This window comes from Thamnophis sirtalis, unplaced genomic scaffold, assembly GCF_051295495.1.
Source record: "Thamnophis sirtalis isolate CommonGarterSnake01/CBP01778 unplaced genomic scaffold, rThaSir2_p1.2 scaffold_11, whole genome shotgun sequence".
NCBI lineage: Eukaryota > Metazoa > Chordata > Lepidosauria > Squamata > Natricidae > Thamnophis > Thamnophis sirtalis.
In genome coordinates this window covers 11,441,236-11,458,242 of record NW_028261391.1, presented here as the reverse complement: position 1 = coordinate 11,458,242, position 17,007 = coordinate 11,441,236, and the positions used below count along the sequence as shown (strand labels likewise).

Genomic DNA, 17,007 nt, shown 5'->3' with positions numbered 1-17,007 from the left:
GTATTTATTGATTGATTGATCATTGCCAAAAAGTTGGTGTCAAGACTTAACACCCATACACATAGATGTTCTCCATAACAGGTTGGCCCTAGATCTTCAGGCCTTTCAATGGTGTATCCATTGTCACCATACCTTGTTGCTGGCCACCCTCTTATTCTCTTTCCTTCCACTTTTCCCAGCATTACAGATTTCTCCAGAGAGCTAAGTTTTTGCATAATGTGTCCAATTGGGGAGGTTTTATTCTGATCATTTCTGCCTTGAATGAGAATTCTGGGTTGATTTGTCTGATTTGATCTCATTCATTTTGATGAGTCAAGTCTTCTTGTCCATCCATGTTATTCTGTCTTCTCCAACATCTGATTTCAAAAACATTAATACTCCTTGAAGCCAGCTTCTTCAATGTCCCTGTTTTGTTTCTATAAGATGTCAGAGGGAATACCATTGTGTCAACTATTCTGATTTTTGTAGCTATAGACACATCACGACATCTGAACATCTTTTCCAAAGGTTTTTATAGCTACTCTACCAAGTGCTAGCATGTGGCTAGCCTGTAGCTGTGTTTCTTGACTGTTCACTTACTCTTGAGGTTGATCCTAAACAGCAGAAAAAAGACGACGATGATAGATGACAGACAGATTAGACAGACAGACAGATGACAGGCAGGCAGACAGACAGATGGACAGATGGATGGATGGATGAAGATAGACAGACAGATGGAAATAGGATAGATAGAGAGAGAAAGAGGGAGAGAGATGATAGATAGATAGATAGATAGATAGATAGATAGATAGATAGATAGATAGATAGATAGATAGATAGATAGATAGATAGATAGATAGATAGATAGATAGATGAATAGAATAGAACAGAACAGAACAGAATAGAATAACAGAGTTGGAAGGGACTTTGGAGGTCTTCTAGTCCAACCTCCTGCCTAAGCAGGAAACCCTACACCACTTCAGACAAATGGTTATCCAACATCTTCTTAAAAACGTCCAGTGTTGGAGCATTCAGAACTTCTGGAGGCAAGTTGGTCCACTGATTAATTGTTCTAACTGTCAGGAAATTTCTCCTTAGTTCTAGTCTGTTTCTCTCCTTGATTAGTTTCCACCCATTTCTTCTTGTCCTGCCCTGTGATTTGGAGAGTAGCTTGACTCCCTCTTCTTTGTGGCAGCCCCTGAGATATTGGAAGACTGCTATCATGCATAGATAGACGGATGAAAGATAAGGATGGATGGATGGATGAATTCAATCCTAGGTTGCCATTGGGGTAACAGGGCATCTACTTCAGAACATTTATAGCTAGTAACAATTACATTACACAGTTATGAGATCACCATTGAGACTTTCACTGCCAGCTTTTAAGAAGCAAAGCCAATGAGGGAACCAGCAGGAAGTCACAAATGGGCAATAACATCACTACATGATGCTGTGACAGTGCTGCTAATGGCAAAAACTGGGATTGTTGGAACTGCCCTCATATGTAGGTGCAATCACATGATGTCATGCCTTCTGATCCCATCATATAGCAACAGAGTCCCAGGACTCAATTACCATCAGTGAGGATTTCCAGTATTTTCAAACTTCAGTTTTGGTATTAGTCATCTATATCTTTATCTATGTTTACATGCAAAATCCCAGGACAGATAGTCCTCAACTTACAACAGTTTGCTTAGTGACCACTTGAAATCGCAATGGAACTGAAAAAGTGACTTATGATGATTTTTCACAGTTATGACTGTTGCAGCATCCCCATGGTTATGTGATGTACATTTGGATGCTTGACAATTGACTCACATTTATGATGGTTACAATGTTCCAGGGTCACATGATCACCTTTTCTGATGAGAACGTCAATGGGGAAGCCAGATTCACTGAACAGTTACATTACTAATTTAGCAATTACAGGGATTCACCAAACAAATGTGACAAGAAAAGTCATCAAATGGGACTTTTCTTGCCACATCAAATTTCTCATTTAGCGGCATAAATTTGGGATTCAACTGTTGTTGTTAAGTTGAGGGCTACCTGTGGTGATGTAGTAGCAATGCTGTGGAATGTGGACCAGAAGGAAGGCTGAGTGTCGAAGAATTGATGCTTTCCAATTGTGGTATTGGAGAAGACTCTTGAAAGTCCCTTGGATTGCAAGGAAATCAAATCAGTCAATCCTGAAGGAAATCAACCTTGACTCTTCTTTGGAAGGACAGATAATGAAGCTGAAACTCAAATACTTTGGCCACCTCGTGTGAAGGACACCTTGGAGAAGACTCTGATGTTGAGAAAGATGGAAGACAAATAGAGAATGGGATGGCACTGGATGAGATAGTTAGCTGGTGTCATTGATGCAGTGAAGATGGGTTGGGCAAACTCCAGGAAACAGTAGAAGACAGAGGCCCTGACATGTTATGATCCATTTTGTTTGTTTTTTAATGACACCGTAATCCCTTGTATCGGGGTGGAGTCAGGGCAACTGAATGAAGCTTGAGTGCTTACTGGCCAGATGCCCTTCCTGTCACCAATGCAGAGTTATATTCTCATTGTGCCCAGAGAGAGAAATATTTGCCTCTACCTAGGATCGAACTCACCGCCTCCTGATTGCGAGAGCTCCACCTCTAGGCCACTGTGCCTCTCACGTGCTATGAACCATGGGGGTCACAGAAAGTCAGGTGTGACTTAGTGACTGAACAACAAGAAGATTCAAACTTCCTTTTGCAAAGTTATTAAACGAAGCAAAAATTCTCCACCTAGTTTTTTCACCTATCAGTAATGAAACCAGGCTGAGCAAGTACAGTTGTATAGATAGAATGCAGAAATAGAATGCAAAAAATCAGTCTCTTCACTGAAGGGATATTTATAGAAAGTTGTCCTCTCCACTGACATAAATGAGAGAGGCTACACACTCTCACTTGAGCTTCAACGTAAAGAATCATCCCTTCCCATACCAAACTGGAATCTGCAATGCTGATTGCAGAATCTGCAGTGCCTCCCGGATGAAGAGCTGCAGAGCTGCCAAAGGCAAGTGTCCGTGAAGCTCTACGCAGCCCATGCCTTGTAAATAATAGTAGTCATTCTTCTACTTCCAGCCCTCTATTTCAAGGGTAGAAAAGAGGTTGGAGTTAATGTAGCATCAAATGAAATTTCCATTTTAATAATTAGGCATTGGATTTAAAATATAAATAGGCCATGCAGAGAAGTAGCTACGTTCAGAATGGACAACCTCGGTGCAGAGCTGAACATGGGAATGGTTTTAATCAATCGCGTAGCCCGAGGCTATAAATATGCAAAATTTATCATAGATGAGCAAACGTATATTTGATGTGCAACTAATGCTACAGTTGTTGTAGAAGGAGCACTCATTAATGAATTTTGCAGGCCATCAAATAAATTCCCCTATATCAGGACTCTGCAGACTTTATGGAGATGGAGGCCCATCTCGGTTTTGAATAGCAGGGATCCAGAAATAATATAAGCAGCATGGCGTGGACAAAACCACAAATAACAGTAGGCTGGATTTTAATTAAATTTAATGTAATACAAATTGGAATTTAATTAATACAAGTACTGTGATCACTCCCGAGATATTTAGGGGTGGAGGTTTTTTTTGCCTACCCATCACATGGAAATTTATAGTGAATGGTAAAATTTGGGAAACACTTGTGGAACACACACAGTTCTTGGAATCGTTGTTTGGATATGCCTAGAATATACAGAGAACCTGGTGGCTCAGTGGCTAAGACACTGAGCTTATCGATCAGAAAGATTGGCAGTTCAGCGGTTCGAATCCCTAGCACCGCATAACGGAGTGAGCTCCCATCACTTGTCCCAGCTTCTGCCAACCTACCAGTTTGAAAGCAAGTAGAAAAATAGGAACTGCTTTTGGTGGGAAGGTAACAATGTTCCATGCACCTTCGGCATTAATCATGCCAGCCACATGACCACGGAGATGTCTTCGGACAGCACTGGCTCTTCGGCTTTGAAACAGAGATAAGTATCATCCCCTAGAGTCGGGAACGACTAGCACATATGTATGAGGGGAACCTTTACCTTTACCTTACTATATACAGAGCAGTGGTGGGTTGCAGGCGGTACAAGTTGCAACGGGATCCGGAACCTGCCACTGATTCAGAGGAACCTAGTTTATATACAGAGGAAATTAGGTAGTTTTCAACTTACCACACTTGGTTTAGTGACTACAAAGTTACAACGCCACTGAAAAGAAGTGACTTATGACCATTTTTCACACTTACGGCTGTTGCAGTCTCCCCATGGTAATATAATCAAAATTCAGATGCTTGGCAATTGACTCATATTGATGACAGTTGCAGTGTCCTGGGGTCATGTAATCACCTTTTGCAACCTTCTGACCAGCAAAGTCAATGGGGAAGTCAATTGGTGCGTGTTATACACAGAATGCAGCATTTTTGGTCTACCGAAACCCTGCCCCCTTGGCAAAACTGGCCATGCAGAAAGTTTGGGAGGCTTGCAAAATGCTCCTGGGGACTGGGGAGGGCAAAAATGGGCCATTTCCCCTTCCCCAGCACCCAGGAGCATTCTACAAGCCTCCCAAAGCCTCTGCGTGCCCTTTTTTGGAGTGGAAATGGGCTCTTTTTGCAAATAATGGACTGTTTTTGCAAAAATAAATGGGCCATTTTTGCTCATTTCCCCCCCCCAGCCCCCAGGAGCACTCTACAATCCCCCCAAAGCTCTGCATGTCGTCCCCCCCCACTTTTTTTGCAAAAAACGAGGTGTGCAGAGTGTTTCGGAGGCCTGCAGAGTACAAAAACCTTTTTTAAATTTACCTCTTCAAAATCATGGTGCGTCTTATACTCCAGTGCGTCTTATCCAGAGGTGGGTTCCTACCAGTTCGCACCTATTCGGTAGAACTGGTTCGTCAAATCTACCGAACCGGTTAGAAGAGGTTCCACCAGTGGACCCAGAAAGCAGGCCACACCTACAGAAGAGGTTCCAAAAATTTTTGAAACCCACCACTGGTCCTTGGATATGATTATTCTACACTATCATGCTCATATTTATAAAACTCAGTGCCTCTGTGAAAGGTAAGGATGACTACTGCATTTGTGGTGCAATCAGAACATTGCGTGTGTTGAAGTTGTTTTAACACAAACCAAAGATGCCTTTTAAAAAACAAGTTTACCTCATCTTCTTATGCATGCCAGTGCTGTGTGTGAGGTAATTTAAGGTGGTTCTGACAAGTGTCGTCGGCATCTTCATATCCGGTCACATGGGTGGCAAGCCACTCCCATCCGGTCACATGGGTGGCAAGCCACTGCCACAAAGGAGGCCACACCCACAGGTTTCAATATTTTAAAGCCACCACTGGTCTTATCGTTCAATAAATACAGTAGTTCTAAGCAGGGAATGGGACAACTTACCACAGCCAACTTGCAGCAGGCAAACTCACCACAGCCAACTCACTGCAAGACACGTTGTGGGACAATTTAACCATTCTATTTAATTATTTAAAATAAATAAACATTATTTTACTTTTTGCCATTCCCATTTTATTCTGTCCCTTCTTTTGCATCCTTTCTTTCATGATTCCATTCTACCATTAATTTGATCTTAGTGTAACTCTAGTCCCTGCAGCGAATTGACTATGGCAAATTGGCCACAGCAAGTTGGCCATGGCAAGTTGGCTGTGGCAGTTTGGTCATGGCGAGCTGGCTGCAGTGACTTCTCACCGACCTTTCTAAGCAACAGGATAATTGCGGCAACTGGCAAAGTGGAATTTGCATCTTGTAGTCATTGCAGGGCACTAACGATATAAATGAAAGCACTAGAAGGAATATAGAAATCGATTTCCCATCCTCCTTATAAATGGAACCATTCATATTAGTTCAATTTTCTTTATTGCCGTTTATGAAATTCTTTAATTAGCTTCCCAGCAAAAGTGCACCAACTTTGTCTGTTTCTGCTGTAATGGTGACTCTACTCTTATGGAGCTAAACTGAGCAGATAATAAATGCCATTAAAGTATTCCTCAAAAACTATTTAGCTCATTTCTTGCACTTAGTAATAATATTCAGCATAACAGCAAGCTGCATTTTCTACTAATGGTAGGGTTTGTGGCTGTGCTCACCCAATATGCTAGATGAGGTAAGATCAGGATCTATCATATCTAGGCAGCCTAATGCTAATGAGCCCTACTAGAAATTAGAACTTGTGAAGAAACCATATGAATTCCAGCCTGTAGGTATTCTAGAAGTGGCAATAGCTAGAGGAGAAAAAGGAGGAGGAGGAGGACGAGGAGGAGGACAAGGACGAGGATGACGAGAAGGAGGAGGAGGAGGAGGAAGAGGAAAAGGAGGAGGAGGAGGAGGAAAAAGAGGAGGAGGAAAAGGAGGAGGAGAAGGAGGAGGAGGAGGAGAAGGAGGAGGTGGAAAAGGAGAAGGAGGAGGAGGAAAAGGAGAAGGAGGAGGAGGAAAAGGAGGAGGAGGAGAAGGAAAAGGAGGAGGAAAAAGAAGAGGAGGAGGAGGAGGAAGAGGAGAAGGAAGAGGAGGAGGAGGAAAAGGAGGAGGAAAAGGAGGAGGAGGAGGAGGAAAAGGAGGAGGAGGAAAAGGAGGAGGAGGAGGAAAAGGAGGAGGAGGAGGAAAAGGAGGAGGAGGAGGAAAAGGAGGAGGAGGAGGAGGGGGGAAAAGGAGAAGGAAGAGGAGGAAAAGGAGAAGGAGGAGGAGAAGGAAAAGGAGGAGGAGGAGGAAAAGGAGGAGGAGGAGGAAAAGGAGGAGGAGGGGGAGGAAAAAGAGGAGGAGGAGGAAAAGGAGGAGGAGGAGAAGGAAAAGGAGGAGGAAAAGGAAGAGGAGGAGAAGGAGGAGGAGGAGGAAGAGAAGGAAGAGGAGGAGGAGGAAAAGGAGGAGGAGGAAAAGGAGGAGGAGGAGGAGGAAAAGGAGGAGGAGGAGGAGGAAAAGGAGGAGGAAAAAGAAGAGGAGGAGGAGGAGGAGGAAGAGGAGAAGGAAGAGGAGGAGGAGGAAAAGGAGGAGGAGGAAAAGGAGGAGGAGGAGGAAAAGGAGGAGGAGGAGGAGGGGGGGAAGGAGAAGGAGGAGGAGGAAAAGGAGGAGGAGGAGAAGGAAAAGGAGGAGGAAAAGGAAGAGGAGGAGAAGGAGGAGGAGGAGGAAAAGGAGGAGGAGGAGGAGGAAAAGGAGGAGGAAAGAAGAGGAGGAGGAGGAGGAGGAAGAGGAGAAGGAAGAGGAGGAGGAGGAAAAGGAGGAGGAGGAAAAGGAGGAGGAGGAGGAAAAGGAGGAGGAGGAGGAGGGGGGGAAGGAGAAGGAGGAGGAGGAAAAGGAGGAGGAGGAGAAGGAAAAGGAGGAGGAAAAGGAAGAGGAGGAGAAGGAGGAGGAGGAGGAAAAGGAGGAGGAGGAGGAGGAAAAGGAGGAGGAGGAGGAGGAGAAGGAGGAGGAGGAGGAGGAGGAGGTGGTGGTGGTGGTGGTGGAGGAGGAGGAGGAGGAGGGAGGAGGAGGAGGAGGAGGAGGAGGAGGAGGAGGAGGAGGAGGATATTTAAAAAGAATATTTCCTGAGTGTTTAGGGAGATTCTCAGTCATCCAGGTCATGGTTGCCCCAAACGTGCTTTTTTCAAGAAGCAAATGGACTTTCTGGTTTTTCCTTGAAGACATTTTGCTTCTCATCCAAGAAGCTTCTTTAGCTCTGAGCTGAATGCGGATGAGAAGGGAAAGATCTTCAAAGAAAAACCAGAAAGTCCAGTTGCCTCTTGAAAAAAACACCTTTGGGACAAACTTTCCGGAGTTTAATCTTATTTCTGAGCCTTTACATTCAAAAGATCTGCCTTTTAGTGAGCTCTACGTGGATAGAACCACCAAGCACTTGCACTTGTATTCCCTAGGTTTGGGCACTGCTACAGGTAGGGCTAACATATCTGGAGTGCAAACATCAAACCGCTAGATGGCAGCAGAGATGCAGAAAACTCTTTTCTGCCATCTAGTGATTATCTGAAATGGCTAAGACACTGAGCTTGTGGATCAGAAAGGTTGGCAGTTCAGCGGTTCGAATCCCTAGCACCAGGGGTGGGTTTCGACCGGTTCGCACCGGTCCCTGCGATCCGGTTGGTCGCCGAACCCGGAAGTAAGTAACTTCCGGGAACGGCGAAGCCCTCCCCCGCACCCGCGCCCACTCCTTACCCGGTTTTTACGAATTCTGCGCTTCCACGCATGCGCAGAACGCATACAGCGCCTGCGCGATCCTCCAGGAGCAGCTGGAGCAGCGCGCAGACGCTAGTACGCATGCACGCACCGCGTGCATGCGCGAGGACGCCGCGTGCATGCGCGAGGACGCCGCCGGCCTCGTTCCAACCGAACCGGTTGGAACGGGGCGAGAAACCTACCCCTGCCTAGCACCACATAATGGAGTGAGCATCCGTTACTTGGCCCAGCTTTTGCCAACCTACCAGTTTGAAAGCATGTAAAAAATAAAGTAGAAAAATAGGGACCACTTTTGGTGGGAAGGTAACAGCGTTCCGTGCGCCTTCAGCATTTAATCATGCCGGCCACATGACCACAGAGATGTGTTCAGACAGCGCTGGCTCTTCAGCTTTGAAACAGAGATGAGCACCACCCCCTAGAGTTGGGAACAACTAGCACATATGTGCGAGGGGAACCTTTACCTTATTAAAGTAGCTTTGCTTTTTGAAACACTGAAAGGGTATACAAATGATTCTTTTGCAATCACTTTGTTTAGTGGACTGGACCAAAGTGTATTTCTTTAAGAAAAATAAGTTGTTTGCCTGCTTTCCCTGTTGGTTGTTTTCTCTCTTTGTTTTCCTGGAAAATGCCTGTGGAAATTGGAGTATTCTAAATGTTGATGCGATTCAGCTGCCAGGTACAAATAAAAAGGCCATTTCAGCAAATGGAGAACTCCAGTTACCTGCTTGCAAAATGTTATTGACATTTCAGTCAAAGCTAATTGCTTCATAATGTAAGCCGTTTTATTATGGATGTGAACATGGCAGACAATTCAAGGCATTATAGATCATCTTGGATTCAATATTCTGGCTTTTATGATTTCCCACAGTGAAATAAATTAGAGATGGAATGTGATTGCAGTTAATATATGGTATTATGTGTTGCATATTTTAAAAGTTGAGTTCATTAAGGAACAGATTATGGTTAAAGTAAGAAACATCTGCATGTACCCAGAATGAGGTGGATAAGCCTTGAATTTCAGGCCAAGTTGGTTTGGTCATTTTATCTGTCTATCATCTATCCATCTATCATCTATATTATCTAATATACAGTGCATGGCTGCCCGTGTCATTAAAAAGTGACTCTGAAATACACAGAACGAAAAGGAGAAATAATGTTAGAATACAATTCATTTTAAATTTAAAACAGATTACAATTTGGAAGCATCAGAATTAGAGTTTGTGCAGGAAATTTCAATTAGGCTAATTTAGGCAAGAGAAACAAAGTTCACTTGAGGTTTCTTTGATACTAGGTTTAGTATACAAAAAAAATAAGGGATTAGGATATAGAACCTTGAACTGAATAAGCAATATTCCTGCATTAATTTCTAAGTGGATTCATCAAGGTAGAGTCTCTATGAGCCTCTTTTTCCCTGAATGCTAACTTCTCTTTTCCAAGTTAATTCTGACACTGTGACATCCATTTGTTCTACATTAGCGATGTCTTCAAATGATCCCTTTTCTTACTCAACAATTCATTTGAAAACAATCAGTAGAATGTCTTGCTTTCAGACATTGTGCATGCTCAATCAGTGGAGGTTTTTAAGAAGAGATGGGACAACCACTTTTCTGAAATGGTATAGGGCAGTGGTTCTCAACCTTCCCAATGCCATGACCCTTTAATACAGTTCCTCATGTTGTGGTGACCCCCAACCATACAATTGGTGTCTCGGTTCCTAAGACCATCGAAAATATGTGTTTTCCGATGGTCTTAGGTGAACCCTGTGAAAGGGTCGTTCGACCCCCAAAGGGGTCCTGACCCACAGGTTGAGAACCATTGGTATAGGGTCTCCTGTTTCAGCAGGGGGCATTGGACTCTATAAGCTTCCTAATGCTCTTTTTTTGTTTACATAAAAAGGACCATTTTTGGCTCGTTTTGCCCCCCCCCCCGGAAACACTCTACAAGCCTCCTAAGGACTATTCATGCCCTTTTTTTTTTTTTTTTTTTGAAAAAAACAACGGGCCTATTTTCGCAAAAAATGGGCTGTTTTGGGAGGTTTGCAGAGTGCAAAACCTTTTTTTAAAATTTGCCTCTTCAAAACCTTGGTGCGTCTTATACTCCAGTGCGTCTTATACTCCGAAAAATACGGTATATTAAAAAAATATCCTTCAAGTCACCATTCAGTCTTATGGTTTTGTAGAAAACTCCATATTTTGGGAAGAGTTTACCCTCCTTTTAATATGTTCTCATCTTATCAGTCTGTCCTACAATCCTGAATTTCCTAGTACAGTGTTGGCGAACGTTTTCAGCAACGAGTGCCAAAACGGGAGCAGGCGTGTGCATGCCAGAAACCCGAAGAGCAACCGCCTGGTGCATATGTGAGCACCGGGAAGATGATCTTCCAGTTTCTGGTGCGCACTTGCGCACCAGCCAGCTGGTCTTCACGGGCACATACACACCAGAAACCGGAATACCATGTGCCAGAACCCAGAAGAGCAGCCACCACACATGTCCGTGCGCACCAGTCACCTGGTCTTCTAGTTTCCCGAGCTCCCACATGCCTGAAGATCAGCTGGCTGGTGCACCAGAACCCAGAAGAGCAACAGGAGATGGCTTGCTTGGCTGGAGAGATGGCTCTGTGACAGTGGTGGATTCCAGATCCCTTTGCAACCGGTACAGTTGCAACAGGGCCTGGCATGCATCACATGAATGCGTGCAGCATGTGTGCATGCATACTTACCTCTTGCGACAACCTCTGTGAGCCTCCGTGATGCTCCAGCTGCTCGGCGGAGTGTCACGCAGGAGCCGTGCACTCCATGCGTGGAAGCACCGAAGAGCTCAAATACAGGTAAGGAGCTCAGGCAGGCAGGTGGGCCCTCTGGAGTACCATATCGGAATGGTACCCATACCAGGGCATACCACCTGCAACCCACCACTGTTCTGCATGCCACTTCCAGCATGCATTCCATAGGTTCACCATCACAGCCCTAGTAGGTTCTCATGCATAAACCAACCAAATCAAATCCTGTTTATCATTTCTGAGATCAGCCAATGTTTGCTAACAAAAAAGCTCAACTCATAGGCATCTTTGTTTTAAAGTCATATGAGAAGCTGGTTAGCTGGGTGCATTAAGGTTTATTGCCATGATATGGGGATTTATTTATTTTTTGCCATCATGAAATCATGTTTAGCTTTGAGGTGCCTAATGCCCTATAGGCTAGATGAACCAAAGTCTCATGCAAGATAACATAACTCTGCTCTTCCTACGTATCTCTGTGACCGTCATTTTAGCAATGGGCTAAAACCATTTTAATCCAGAGATGAAAGGCTACTTAATAGCAAAAAAAAAGGAATTAGCATCAGTTGGCTTTGAATAATTAAATGCTTAGTTAAAATCTCAGTTTAATGCTCCTTCTCAGATTTTGCATTCTTATTGTTTCTCTGGCCTTGCGAGCGAGTACTTTTACTTTTACTTTTACTTTTACTTTTACTTTTACTTTTACTTTTACTTTTACTTTTACTTTTACTTTTACTTTTACTTTTACTTTTACTTTTACTTTTACTTTTACTTCTACTTCTACTTCTACTTCTACTTCTACTTCTACTTTTACTTTTACTTTTACTTCTACTTCTACTTCTACTTCACTTCACATTATTGAAGTTAAATGCCATCTTCAGTGTACATTATAACTATAAAAATAAAACATAAACACATCCTTCACATTCTCTACAATTGAATTGAAAACCTGATGTTGCAGTAATATTGCACTATATTATATATTTAATTTATTTTAGGTAAAATTATAAAGGAAGTCTAGAACCATCGTCTTAGTCCCTGTATTTTTCAAGATCAGAATCTTCACGTTGTGTGGGCTTGGAATGTCTGATGGGCAGAAAACCCCTAGCAATTCACAAAGCATATCTAATAGTTATGCAGATTGTTGGTTGAGTCTGGAAACTTAAAGACAAAGCCCAAGGAACCAAGATCAACACTAATGAATTACTTTTGAGTAGCTTCTTTATTGTTGTTCACCTACAGACAGAATCTTGCCAGACTCAAGCAATTAGCTTCATAGTTATAGATATGCCCTATGAATTGCTAGGGAGAGTCTGACCTTGCCTTCTTCCTGCCCACCAGTCATTCTCAGCTCCACTGTGTCTTTGCCTTCTGGGGAAAAAGCCTTTCTCTCCTACAACTCCAGACTACATTCCACCACTAATTTGGCAGAAAGCCAATTAGGAATGCCTGGGGCAAATGTCTCATTCACCAAAGCATGAATCAGCTTGGTTATAGTAAAACAAAACAAACAATAATTTAGTACCTATTTATATCCTGACCCGTGAAGTATTTTGCTTGCAACCTCTGCATCATTCCTTCACATTTTTCCTTGTAGAATTCAGGCTGCCTATTCACTCCTGGCAATTTTTCTATATTTTCAGGTTTTTGTTTTTTTTTCTACGGCATTGATTAGCACATTAAACATGGCTTGCCTTCTGGGATTTAGCTAAAACATATATATTATTTTTCACCCTAAAGATGAATGGAATTTATCGCCAGGAACTAATGGGGGAGGCTGACTTTATTGCAGGCATGAAATTTGCCCTCCAGGAGGTCCAATTCATAAAAATGTTCGCAGAAGCATTTCTTTCTTGCTCCCCCCAACATCTCTCCGTGCTTATCCGAGACTGATGAGTGGGCACCAGTGAAAAATAAAACAGGACTGAAGATGTTAATGAATGTGAGAAAAAGCATCTCCCATTAATTGGGAGGGGGAATCAAACGTACTTTGAAAGAGAAACGTCCTTTTCAAATGCGGAAGAAATTCCCCCGAGCTGACACAATCTGAACCAATTGTTTACCATCTGAACGGCACCTGGGATGAACGTAGATCTGAGATATATAAATAGCCACTGCCACCTTTTGCTATTTTCCCCAAATAGCAACGCAATATCCGTCTGAAAGAGAAAAGAAGGAGGGAAGAAAGGGGAATTGTTCATAAACTCACTATTAAAAGATTTATACACCATTCCACCCCTCCCCTAGGCAAATTTTAAAAAAAATAAGGGCAGGTTTAAATATTCCCTGCTGTTCCTCATATTAATAAATCAGAGTCACTGCTATATGCCAAGAGCAAAGACCCAGCAATATAAGAGTTCATTTTGGGTATTTCTCCACCCTAACATTTGTTCTCATTTCAAAGCTTGTTTATGCTGGGATTATAATAGCTATTACTGTGAATAATAGCAGGAGAATGGTTTTCAGGCCTCCAGAATCTGTGCAAAGAATCTAGAAGTGGTAGGGTGGTCTGATGGTTCACCCATTGTGCTCTTTTTATTACTGACTCCAATATTGCTTTGTTTTGCTTTTTAACTCATATGTATCCTATCATTTGTCCCTCAGTCTTTGTGTATTGTTTATTTGAGTTGTTGCTTAGATCATTTTAAGTTAGTCAACTATCTCCTTTTATATCTGAATCCTCACTGTCTCATCAAGCCATTTGTACAATTTCTCCCAGACTTTGTAAAAGTCTGTGTCTTCTTTATCGTTAATCCGCATTGTCAATCTGTTCATTTCTGCTAATTCTAAGATTTTGTTCATCACCATTGTGCTAGTGGGGGCATTTTCACTCTTCCAGCACTGTGCGTAAGCGATCCTTGCCGCCATCAAGATGTGGACGAGAAGGTATTGATTGGTTTTACATATTTTTTGATCTGTTATCCCTAATAGAAACATTTCCGGCTTAAGACTTAATTTAATTGACATGATTTCATTCAGCCATCTTAGCGTTCGCTTCCAATATGTCTTAGCCACCGGACACGTCCACCACATGTGGTAGTACGTGCCCAGCGTTGTTTTGCATTTCCAGCATTTGGCCGATAATTTTGAGGAAATTTTTGCCAGTCTTGTCGGAGGGAGATGTCAGCAGTAGAACATTTTGTATATATTTTCTTTGTAGGCCGTCGATTTCGTTAATTTCAGGTTCCACTCCCATACCCTTTCCCAGTCATCCAGGTCAATTGTGTGGCCGATATTCTGGGCACAGGTTACCATGACTTCTTTCACTCTTTCTGCTTCCATTTTTCGGATCAGCAAGCAGTTATATATTTTCGAGATTAATTTCTCATCTGGTCATATGTATCCTATCAAGACAACTGAGATTATTGAGCAATTCAGAAGTATGGCAACCAAAGAAATTAGCTTTTGATTGAATCCTGCAGCTTTTTTTTTTTTTTTTTGCAGTTGAGGAAAGTTCTTCACAGCCTCATTTGTTCAGCTGTTTGCACCAACATATGGCGTGTTCAACATGAAATTGTTCATTGCCAACATTAGTTGATATTGTACACAATAGATTTCTTTAGCACAGACTTTCCTAGCTTAAGCTGGAATAAAGGTAAAAGTTCCCCTTGCACATATGTGCTAGTCATTCCCGACTCTAGGGGGTGGTGCTCATCTCAGTTTCAAAGCCGAAGAGCCAGCGCTGTCCAAAGACGTCTCTGTGGTCATGTGGCCCGGCATGACTAAACGCCGAAGGCGCAGGGAACGCTGTTACCTTCCCGCCAAAGGTGGTCCCTATTTTTCTACTTGCAGTTTTTACATGCTTTCGAATTGCTAGGTTGGCAGAAGCTGGGCCAAGTAATGGGAGCTCACTCCGTTACACGGCACTAGGGATTTGAACTGCCGAACTGCTGACCTTTCTGATCGACAAGCTCAACATCTTAGCCACTGAGCCACCATGTCCCCTAAGTTGGAATAGCCTTTCCCAAATTTCTGAATCCTGATATCCTTTAGTCTGCTTCCAAAGGATGATACATGAAACAAGGGGAAGCACCCTAATTTTCAAGCCTGAAGCTGTGGGCATTTTCTTTTCTTTGGGCCTTTAGTTTCTATTAGGGTTTCTTTTCACATGGCTTCAGGTTGACACAGCCTGGAGTTGAAGAGGGAGGGTAGAGATAGATGGGGTTTAGTAACCAAACCAAAATATCTCTCTTATGAATCAGAGACATTCCAATGACTGGTGGGCCAGAGGAGGAGGACAGAAGTCACCAAGCAACCAGCCAGCATCCAGATTGAACAATATGATTTTTTGTTTGGAGAAAAGTTTTTACTTTTAAGGTGATGGAAAGCACAGGAACCTTCAGAGTTGGCTTTCCACTAGTTTGTGCCAAGATGATGTCTCCAAACAAAACTGTTGTTTGAGGAACCAAGTGTTTTGACCCAGGCTTCCTTAGAAAGCAGGAAGCAAATTTTTGGTCCCAACAAAACCTCTTTTATTTACATAACTGTGAATTTCTTTCATTCACAGTCAGCAAGGCTTAGTAAACAGTCTTTCGGAGTAATGTTTATCCACACACACCTAATCTCGTTTGGAGCGCCGCAAGAGAACTAGTTTCCAAACACAGGGCAAAGCAAAACTTGACACAGAGTCTCTTATAATTACAAACAGAACTTTCCACTCTTGACGCCACCAAATGAACAAATTGTTTCCTGCAAAAGCCCACTCCTCATTCGTTCCTCTTTTGTTTCCTCTGGGAGGGGCTTTACTCTTAAGTCTGATTTCTTAGTTGTTCTTGTCTTCTGGCAGCTCTACACATGCACACACTGGGAACAGGCTCCAGCTGTTCCTCTGCCTCATTGCTGTCTAGCTCCCTCTCTGCCTCTGATGCAGAGCCCTCGTCTGAGCTTTCCTCAGCCCCCAGGACTGGCCCATGTTCCTCCCCAATCTCCTCACTGTCTGACTCTGCTGGCAGTTCTGCTGGCTGCCGGCAGGCCACAACACCAACTTGACTAGGAATTCTGTTTGTGATGGGTGCATTACTTGGAACCCTGGCACTACCCTTCATTCAGCACCAAGGGCAAGAGTTTTGAGGCAGATGGGGAAAGATCGCCAATCAACACAAGGTGTAAGACTCCATTATTTGAACAATGGTATGCATCTATCATTTCATCATTCAGAAGTATGATTGGGGCTCACACAGTGTCTACTCAGGCTCAGAGTGATCAGATCATGGATTACTAATTCATTCACTGAACCAATCACTTAAATATGAGCCAACGGTGTGTGGCAGCAGCCAAAAAATCAGTGGAATCCTAGGCTGCATTAATAGAGGGATAGAATCAAGATCACGTGAAGTTCTAGTACTAATTTAGAAAGCCTTAGTGGGACCACACTTGGAATATTGCATCCAGTTCTGGTTACCACAATATAAAAATATGTTGAGACTCTGGAAAGAGTGCAGAGAAAAGCAACAAAAATAATTAGGGGACTGGAGGGTAAAACATATGAAGATTGTTACAGGGATTGTAGATGTCTAGTCTAATGAAAAGAAGGACTAGGAGAGACATGATAGCAGTGTTCCAATATTTGAGGGGCTCCTACAAAGACAAGATGATCAAACTGTTGTCCAACCTACCAAAAGGCAAGATAAGAAACTGTCAAGGTTCCGAGTAATGAACCCAACCAATTCAGCAACTCTGAGACATTTTAATGGATGGAAACCAAGGAGAGAAGCAACCTAGAACTATGGAGAAATTTCCTATTGTTGGGAATAATCAATCAATGGAACCACTTGCCTTCAGAAGTTGTGGATGCTCCAACACTGGAGGCTTTCAGAAAGAGATTGGACAACCATTTGTTTGAACTGACATAAGGTCTCCTGGTCCACCGGAGGCTAGTCCAGAAACTCTCCAAGGTCCCTTCCAACTCTATTATTCTATGTTCTGTTTTGAATTTTGAGTTCTAAGTGCTGACATTGACCTCTATCAGTGTCCAGGTCTTGAAGTGCTTATCTCTCCCCAGTGTCGATTAAAATGCTTGGCTTATGTTCCCGATCATAAATTCAGTCAAAGGCTTTCTTA

General features: G+C 42.9%; 1 protein-coding gene across 1 annotated transcript in view; it reads left to right on the top strand.

Annotated features, from left to right (window-relative positions):
- The window catches only part of KCNMB2 (potassium calcium-activated channel subfamily M regulatory beta subunit 2), a 276,413-nt gene that overhangs the window by 83,464 nt on the left and 175,942 nt on the right, over window positions 1-17,007 (top strand). The gene's annotated exons all lie outside the window — the stretch shown is intronic.